This window comes from Lampris incognitus, chromosome 9 (genome assembly GCF_029633865.1).
Source record: "Lampris incognitus isolate fLamInc1 chromosome 9, fLamInc1.hap2, whole genome shotgun sequence".
Taxonomy (NCBI): Eukaryota; Metazoa; Chordata; class Actinopteri; order Lampriformes; family Lampridae; genus Lampris; species Lampris incognitus.
The window spans coordinates 15,475,906-15,486,130 of NC_079219.1; positions in this window are offsets into that span (position 1 = coordinate 15,475,906).

Consider the following 10,225-nt stretch of genomic DNA (forward strand, 5'->3'; position numbering starts at 1 on the left):
CCCTGTGTCTGGTGGGGTTTCTCCGGGTGCTCTGGTTCCCCCACCAACAGAAAGACATGCATGTTAGGGTTAATACTCCTGTCTGTGCCCCCTGACCAAGGCAGGGCAAGACGAACTGGAGTTGGTCCCCGGGTACTGCACGGCGGCTGCCCACTGCTCCTAGCTACACAGCTAGGATGGGTTAAATGCAGAGAAAATTTGCCCCACGGGGATTAATAAAGTATATCCAAATTAAAAAAAAAACTGACTCCTCAAACAATTTTTCCCATCTCTGATTAACTGACAATATTAAGCAGGTAACAGAAAATAATGCTTAAGTTTTGTATGAATGTGCACGGCTTGTTTCAGTTTCAAGAGTTGCGTAACAGTCGAATTTGAGCTGATAAATGTAGGTGTACACTGATGTTAAGCGCTGTGTGCATGTTGCCTCATGCTCTACACCAGAAGTTTGCAAACAGCCTTTACATTATTGCACAAAACATACTCTCGCCAGTCAATGAAATCCTTCGATTGTGTGGTCTGTATCAAGATTCAAGATTTTTTTGAAAAATTTTTTTTAGCATAAATAATACGGACATGGTGCTGATCCATAGTGACATATGGATGTGGAGTGTTTACTGATGGCAGTAACTGCCCAAATGACCTGAAGTTGCCCAGCTAAAGTGGCATGAGAGCCTTTTTTGCGTTTACTGTTGGCTGGGATAAAAACTCAGCATGGTGTTACTTTGTACAGCGGGGAGGGTCAATTTCATTTGACAAGAATGACACAGCTATGTTTATAACAGCTTGAACGGGATGAAGATTTGCATATGCAATGGGAACCAGGTGTGACGAACTAAGACCTGCCAGCAATGACCCCAACTGGTGTGACCTTTGTTTATTCAAATGGAAACATTGTCAAAGGCTTGGGGGGGGGGGCTGTAAAATATTTCTATTATATTAGGGCAAGACCTGATTTTTCCAGCAAGATACACTGCTGACAAATCCCTTCCAGACATTTACTCTGGGTTTATGCGGACTGTTTGGATGTCTTAATTTCACAGTTGGCATACAAAAGAAAGGTTGATGTTAAACTGTTGAACGTTTTCTTCAGGAGTTACACTCTGAACGGGCGTTATAGTATCACACTCTGAAGGGGCATTATAGTATCACACATTGGGATGACCAAATATGTACATTTTATATCATGGAAGACAGGTTTGAAGAAGTAACTAATAAATTCTCGATTAAGATGACGAAAGCTGTCATCTGAGTTTTGATAAAAATTACTGCTGTGGTGTTGTCTTCAATAGCAAGATATGTTAGAGGTTTTTTTTTTTTTTTTTGCAAATGGGACGATTCATAGTGTTGATCACACTGAGATCACTCTCTGTTTCAGGTTCGCTCTAGGAGTGAATGAATCACAGCTATGTTACCACTTTTAGCCAAAAGTAAGACGCTGGTGCAATACATCATACTGTAGTGACCTACTTGCAGGTTGAGTATTCACCATGCGGGCCAGAGACGGTCCCTTTAAGACAGTGGGCGGGGCTTAGCAAGGGGTATTGGCCCCCGGGTGCTGCACGGCGGCTGCCCACTGCTCCTAGCTACACAGAATACGAGGCTGAGGTTTTGAGTATAATGAACTGCGGACTTGGAGTTAGTTGGAGGAAATAAACGATCCTTCGGCTGTGTGCTCAAAAGGAGAAGTGGTCTCGTCTCCTTTCTTTCATCCTCCACATTGGTGACCCCGACGTGAGCCATGGAGAACGCAGCGAGCAGTGCAGCGGCAGTGGCTAACGCCGCCTCGCTCAAACTGCCCGACTTCTGGGAACCGGCTGCGGCAGCATGGCTCGCTCACATCGAAGCCCAGTTCGAGATTCGGAACATCACCGTGGATGAGACCAAGTACCACTACGTCGTGGCGGCACTCGGAACATCTACGGCGTCCCGGATATTGGGCCTGCTGCAAGCCCCGCCGCCCGCGGATAAGTACGGCACGATTAAGAGACACTTGCTGCAGGCTTCTGAGCCAGCAGAGGTGGCGCGGGCGGACTGGTTGTTTCCGCTGCAGGGCTTGGGACACGGCGAGCCATCGGAGCTAATGGACACGATGCTGAGTATGCTGGGTTCGTGCGACCCCGCCTTCCTTTTCGGCCAGCTGTTCCCCATCAGCTCCCCTCGCACGCCCGTGCTGCCTTGGCCAGCTCCAAGTTGTCCGCCACCTGCAACTTTCGGGAGTTGGCCGCGGAGGCTGACAGGATTTCTCTCGCCAGCCGACAGCAGCGTGCGGCCGCTCTGCTGCCTGCCCACGCTGTGCCACCACCGCCCGGCAGCAGGACTCAGGGGACTGTACATCTACCATGCTAGGTTTGGAACCAAAGCCAAGCAATGCCGTGCACCATGCACTTTCAGCAGGGCGGGGAAAGCCAGGGCCGGCGCTCAGTAGTAGCCCTGAGCATTGGCCAGGAAGGCAGGCTGCTGTTTATTCAGGACACCCTCTCCGGCCGGCGGTTGCTAGTTGATTCGGGCGCGCAGCGGAGCATCATGCCTGCGACACCAGTGGACGCGATGGCCGGCGGATTCGGCCCCCCCCCCCCGCTATGGATGCTGCTAACGGCACCCCTGTACGCACCTATGGCACGAGGTATGTGGAGATGGTTTTTGGTGGTCGGCGGTTCGGCTGGGACTTTGTAATGGCGAAGGTGTCCATTGCCCTCCTGGGTGCGGATTTCCTGCGCGCTTATGGGCTGTTGGTAGACGTTAAAAACCGCCGCTTGATTGATGCCGTCTCTTTCTGCTCCTACCCATGTACGCTGGGGGAGGCGGGTCCCATCGGCTTGTCCAACATGATTGCCACCGGGGGTGGATTTCAGCGTCTGCTCGCTGAGTTTCCGGACCTGACAACGCCCATCTTCTCATCAGCAGTCACCAAGCGTGGAGTGGAACACTGCATCACCACCACGGGCCCCCCAGTCTACGCCCGTGCACGGCGCCTCGACCCAGTCAAGCTCGCCATCGCCAAGGAGGAGTTTGCCAACATGGAGCGCCTCGGCATCGTGCGCCGCTCCGACAGTCCTTGGGCCTCCCCCCTGCATAGGTCACGAAGGCTAACGATGGCTGGCGCCCATGTGGTGATTACCGCCGCCTCAACAATGCCACGACGCCAGACCGCTACCCCGCCCGCACATCGAGGACTTCTCCGTGCACTTGATGGGGGCAGTAATCAGCTGTCTCACGCTTCTGGGCGCACGCGCTTCCGATGACGGGTCGGACCCTTTAGTCGACTGGTTAACAATGGAGAGAATTCAGGGGGCAGCCGCGGGAACCGCCACAGCCGGGACGCGAACCCGTGTCTCCCACACCACAGCCGACAACGTTAACCAGTCGACTAAAGCAGTGGTTCTCAACCTTATTGGGGTCCTGGACCCCCTGCGTATTTTTGATCTACCCTGAGGACCCCTCCACCTGATCTTGGGGGAGGGGGGTTGCAATTTGATAGAAACAGTAGAAACTGCATTTTAAATTGCATTATAGCATTTATTCACTCTTTGGGGCAAAAATAAGAGCTTTCAGTTGTAACTTAGATATAGGTAACAAAACAGAATTCTTATGCAGTAACTTTCAGATATATGTAACAAAACAGAATATGTATTCAGTAACTTTCGGATATATGTAACAGAATTTTTATGCAGTAACTTTTAACAATGCAAACGGGAGCGAGATCTCTTATTAAAATACAATAAATGACACTTGTGAAACAGATGGAATTAGAGAAAAAAAGTCATGTTACCCTTTATAGTTTAGGTAGATAAAGGTCTCAGTCACATTTGAGTAAAATAATCCTATTTCTATAAATGTCATAGGATTTTTTTTAAAGATATTTTATTTTCACGGACCCCTTGCAATTACACCACGGACCACTAGGGGTCCGCGGAGCCCCGGTTGAGAAACACTGGACTAAAGGATCCGATCCGTTGACCAAGGGCTATCCGTGCACGTTACAATAATAATAATAAATCTAACCACAGCGCAGTATTTATAATTGAGAGAGAGGATGTGTGTAAGGTATAAAAAAAACTTTAAAGAAACAAATGGCAAAGGCCGGCCGTTTGACGCCACAAACGAGTTGTCGCTCGGTGCTCGCCTCCCCGCATCCCCGGGTAAGTGGGAAAACGATAAGAGCGTTTCACCTGAAGGCTTTACCATTTCCACTATCGTTTTCCTTTTCTTCGGTGCACCAACATCCCTTGCATCAGATTTACGTTCTGAAGCCACGATTACGAGGGTAAACACGCGAAGTATTTAAGTGAAAACACAACACACAATAACGCAATTCGACTTAAAATGGCGACGAGGGCGTGGCGTAGTTCTCCCTCGGGCCGATGAACCGTCTAAACGCGCATTGTTTGGAGCGTCGTGGAGAGTCGCCTGGACGTTCGTCAGTACGAACCATTGTTTCGTCACCTTAAAATAATGGCCTAAGTCATATTATCAAGTTTTTCAAAAAACAGAATAAACTGACAAATTTTGTTTCAGTTTCAGTTTATTCTGTTTGGTTTTAAAAAAAAAACTTGAAAATATGACTTGGGCTACTATTTCAAGAAAGTGACGGTTTGTAACTTCATTTATTTTTTAAATAATAGGCTTTACGAAGGTCAGTTCATAAGTACGGCAGTTCGTACAGTGCATCCGGAAAGTATTCACACCCCTTCACTTTCCCCACATTTTGTTATGTTACAGCCTTATTCCAAAATGGATTAATTTCCTTTTTTTGTCATCAATCTACACACAATACCCCATAATGACAAAGCGAAAAAGGTTTTGTAGAAATTTTGGCAAATTTATTAAAAATAAAAAACTGAAATATTGCATGTACATAAGTATTCACACCCTTTACTCAGTACTTGGTTGAGGCACCCTTGGCAGCGATTACAGCCTCAAGTCTTCTTGGGTATGAAGCTACAAGCTTGGCACACCTATATTTGGGGTATTTCTCCCATTCTTCTCTGCAGATCCTCTCGAGCTCCGTAAGGTTAGATGGGGAGCGTCGCTGCACAGCTATTTTCAGGTCTTTCCAGAGATGTTCAATGGGGTTCAAGTCTGGGCTCTGGCTGGGCCACTCAAGGACATTCACAGACTTGTCCCAAAGACACTCCTTTGTGGTCTTGGCTGTATGCTTAGGGTCGTTGTCGTGTTGAAAGGTAAACCTTTGCCCAGTCTGAGGTCCTGAGTGCTCTGGAGCAGGTTTTCATCAAGGATCTCTCTGTACTTTGCTCCATTCATCTTTCCCTCGATCCTGACTAGTCTCCCAGTTCCTGCCGCTGAAAAACATCCCCACAGAATGATGCTGCCACCACCATGCTTCACTGTAGGGATGGTATTAGCAAGGTGATGAGAGGTGCCTGGTTTCCTCCAGACGTGATGTTTGGCATTCAGGCCAAAGAGTTCAATCTTGGTTTCATCAGACCAGAGAATCTTGTTTCTCATGGTCTGAGAGTCCTTTAGGTGCTTTCTGGCAAACTCTAAGCGGGCTGTCATGTGCCTTTTACTGAACAGAGGCTTCCGTCTGGCCACTCTACCATCAAGGCCTGATTGGTAGAGTGCTGCAGAGATGGTTGTCCTTCTGGAAGGTTCTCCCATCTCCACAGAGGAACGCTGGAGCTCTGTCAGAGTGACCACCGGGTTCTTGGTCACCTCCCTGACCAAGGCCCTTCTCCCCCGATTGCTCAGTTTGGCTGGGCGGCCAGCTCTAGGGAGAGTCCTGGTGGATCCAAACTTCTTCCATTTACGAAAGATGGAGACCACTGTGCTCTTCGGGACCTTCAAAGCTGTAGAAATTTTTTTGTACCATTCCCCAGATCTGTGCCTCGATACAATCCTGTCTCGGAGGTCCACAGACAATTCCTTTGGCTTCATGGCTTGGTTTCTGCTCTGACATGCACTGTCAACAGTGCGACCTTATATAGACAGGTGTGTGCCTTTCCAAATCATGTCCAATCAATTGAATTTACTACAGGTGGACTCCAATCAAGATGTTGAAACATCTCAAGGATGATCGGTGGAAACAGGATGAACCTGAGCTCAATTTTGAGTGTCATAGCACAGGGTGTGAATACTTACGTACATGCAACATTTCAGTTTTTTATTTTTAATAAATTTGCAAAAAATTCTAAAAAACCTTTTTCACTTTGTCATTATGGGGTATTGTGTGTAGATTGATGAGAAAAAAAAGAATTTAATCCATTTTGGAATAAGGCTGTAATATAACAAAATGTGGGGAAAGTGAAGGGGTGTGAATCCTTTCCGGATGCACTGTATGTCGGGAGTTCGTAATACCGGGACTACCTGTACGGTACCCGGCCAGTTTGACATTTTAAAAAGTGTTTTCCAGGCCTGGGGATGGTATAAATGGAAAATGTCATAGTAGATTAGCTCAGAATAACAGTAATTTTCAATTGCAATTGCTTTACAAACATAAAATGAGTCCTCTTATTTTGGTGTAATCTGAGGTCGTAAACGTTTTTAGGCTATTAAGGGAAGTTTTGAAAGCAATACAGAATGCCAGAGAGCCGTTACTGCATTATATTTTGAATTGTCACCTGACGCCCGAATGTTGTGTTTTCCTTTACATAAAACATTTCCATAAATTGATGCAGAAAATCACCAGAATGCAAGAAATGAAGTTTTGGCACAAAAATTTCCTGGGGGAGGACCCCCAGACCCGCCCCTTGATGTGCCCCCCCCTAGTGTTCAAATAAAACCTACGCCCATGGTGACAGCTATGACGCTCCGTTATATTTCGCATGGAGTTTAGAGTTCTGACGATGTCAAAAAATGTTTATTCTAAAACAATTGTTAGAGCGCCCTCTAAGCGAACCTTCGGTATTAGAACTGTAAATTAACCCTTTAGTTGCTGTCGCAACTAATACGTTAGACAAAACTAAATGCGTACATGGGTCATAATCAGTGGCGGCTGCTGACCAAAATTTTTGGTGAAGCAACCATCCAACCAACCCCCCCCCCGCCCCCATTATAGTTTTAAATTTCAAATGAGCAGCCAGAACATCATCATAGCGGGAAAACACTTTCTACCGTCTCTCTGTAGTTTCCTTTATTATCGGACTTCTCACTCTCATCATGCCGCCTAAATGCTGCTCCTGATTACCCAATAATGACACCGAATCAATCAACCTTTTCAGAACGCCACGGTCTTTCCGGCCCGTGTCGTTACGCTTTGCCAACTGGAGACGCTTGCCTTCCCCAATCAGAATATTGCAGCGAATTCGGGGGACAACGCAACCACAGGAACTGCCGCGGCCGGGAAGCGAACCCGTGTCGCCCGCACCGCAGGAGGCATCGCTAACCGCTCGACTAAAGGGTCAGACCCGCGAGCCAGCGGCCAGCGTGTCTTCTTATCCATGCACGTTACAATATCAAACCTCGCATTTCCCAACAGACTTGATTGCACGGCTGCACTGACATGCACCTTTGATTTTTCATGAAGCTTAACAGATCTGTCGGAATTTCGTAGATCCTCAAATCCATTCTTTGCAAACAGTGAAGAACACCCATCTCCTGCAGCAGCAACATCACGCAAGGCCAGCAACACAAGCGGTTTGTTAGCACACTCCCTGTTAGCCACTCCACCCTGTCATACCTAGAACACGTAAAACTCCGATTTACCGAGCCCACTCTGCACCAGCCTGATGGGGGGGGGGGGGGGGATTTGGTCTCTCCTGTGCCTTCACTTCTAGTTGTTCCTCATAGGAGAAAGTGTGAAAAGATTCCTGCGGGATTCGGTCCACGATGTTCGCATCCATCATAATTCTTCTTTGCAAAAATTGCGAAAGGCAGGACAGGAGCAGCTAGCTAGCTTAGCTAGTTAGAACAACTTAACTTTAGCCTAGAGTACAGGGCTACTACACGAGGTCAAGATCAAAAAACGCAAATATAAAGATGAACAATAAAGATCTAAACAGATTGATTATTATAATATTTACAATATATACAAGAACCACCAGAAACTGCTTTAGAAATCACTAATTTATCTTAGGCTAATCTCTTTTTCTTTCTTATCTTATCTTCACCGCACTTCGAATAACAAAAGGTATAACGAAGATTGGAGAACAAGTCAATGTAGGATCACGAGACTGAATTGGTGTTCTCTGATTGGTTAGACGGGTGTCAATCATTTTCAGGTCGAGGAAAGACTGGTTGAAGGACCGCTTCGCTGGGTGGGCATTAAAACGCGTCATAAACCATAACTGTCCAATCAACAGCGTGTAAGTTACTACGTCCACTTAAATTCACTTAGCTTTGGTTAGTGAGGCAGAACACTCCCCTGTGTCACCTGAAGAGAGCGCTGTGTTGCACAATACCCACGGCACTTTTTTTTGCTTGATTCACAGAGGAACTAGTCATTCTAATGAAATGTTGGCATCTAAAAAAGATGTTTGATGTGATATGTGTGTTATGTTTTTTGTTTGTGTTTTGGTGAAGCACTGCTTCACCTGTTGTCTTATAGAAACCTCGTCTGGTCATAATGTACTGGTTCAGACCGAGATTTGACAGTTTCAAGAAAGAGTATGAAAATGGCCCCTACGGTCATATTAAAGTGGTTGCAGTAGACCCCCACTGTATTCTCTGGTGAATACGACAGTCCAGTTTAAATCCCATTAAATAATTTTGAGTAGTTCGTTGGCAGACGGCGAATGTACTGACCCAGCTTTCAAAGGCAGATATGGAAGACAGTAACATTTCATGGTGTATAATATTTACTAAGAATAAGAGTTCAGTATGGTCCCAGGTCAGGGAGTGACAGTTTAGCTGTGATCACTCATAGGTTCAGTGAGATTCTCACCAAAATACAACTTTTATTTCATATAAATCAAGGAGGAACAGTCACAAAAAGACGTTATAAAATGATTGTCCTCGATGCTGCACACCGTTACAATGTTTGACAGTGTGCATAAAAACAGTGCACGTTTCAAAAAGTAACTCCCCTGAATTTGCAGGAATATAGGAAAATGTTGGCTAGAGAAACTGACAAATATTATTAGCACAGATAAATACAAGGATACACATTTTAAACATGAATATAGCATAAATATATAAACAAATGAACACAAGTATCAAATAATAAATAAAAAAAGATGCCAGTACATATCAAAAACAATGTGTTAAAGCTGAATGTCTGCAGCATTATAGTCTGAAGGCAGTTCATCCCCAAAGCGTACACATGCCTCAACTGCAGGATCATGGCCATCTTCGTTTTTCATCCTAAACTTAAAATGGCTAACGATCTTCACCTGAAGACCAACAGGCTACACTTTTGCTCAAGAGGATCCACATTTCAGACTGGAGCTAAAATATGCAATGCTTTCAACGTTAATTTTTTTTTCTCTCCAAAGTTTCCATTAAAAACTCAGCACAAAAGGAGTGGTAGCAGGCCGAGATCACAGTGCTGTGGTCATTGCATTTAGCTCTGGTCAGGAGGCCTCTCAACCAGCATGAGAATAATTGAGCTGTAGGACTCGAGTTCCGAAGAAATGCACAATCGTCTCTCAACAAAAGGACTGAAGACAAAAGTTTTCCTTTGTTGGAGATATTTCCCAAGTGACGGAAGCAAAACTGAAAAACCTTTAGATCTCCCCTGACCCCTACAAATGCAATCTTTTTCTGTACTTGCAGGATGGAATTAACTTGTACGTAACAAAATATTCAAGAGAGAAAAAAGACTTGTATTGTGGCCGACGTAACCAATGAATAAATACTTAAAAGTTAATATTATGGTTAAGGTTAAATGGGAAAAAAAATGGCTGCCAAACACTATATTGAGTGACTTTGTGTTAATGTTTGAAAATGATAATTTTCACTTGAATATTTTGTTACTTGTTTGTTAGTTTTATTAAGACTATAAATAGTCTGCAGTAGTATGAGAAAAAAAACCTTATTCCATCCATCCATCCATCCTCCGAACTGTTTATCCTGCTGTCAGGGTCGCAGGGATGCTGGAGCCTATCCCAGCAGTCACTGGGCGGCAGGCGGGGAGACACCCTGGACAGGCCGCCAGGCCATCACAGGACAGATAGATGTAAAATGGTCACTTTAGTTTCACATCTATTTGGTGAGGGACTTCTCTGGGAGAACAGTTTACATTTCAGGGCAACTATTCAGTGTCACGATTGGCTGGTTTCTTCAGATGACTGTTAAAGTTCCCAGCATGATGAAGGTTAGCGGAGGG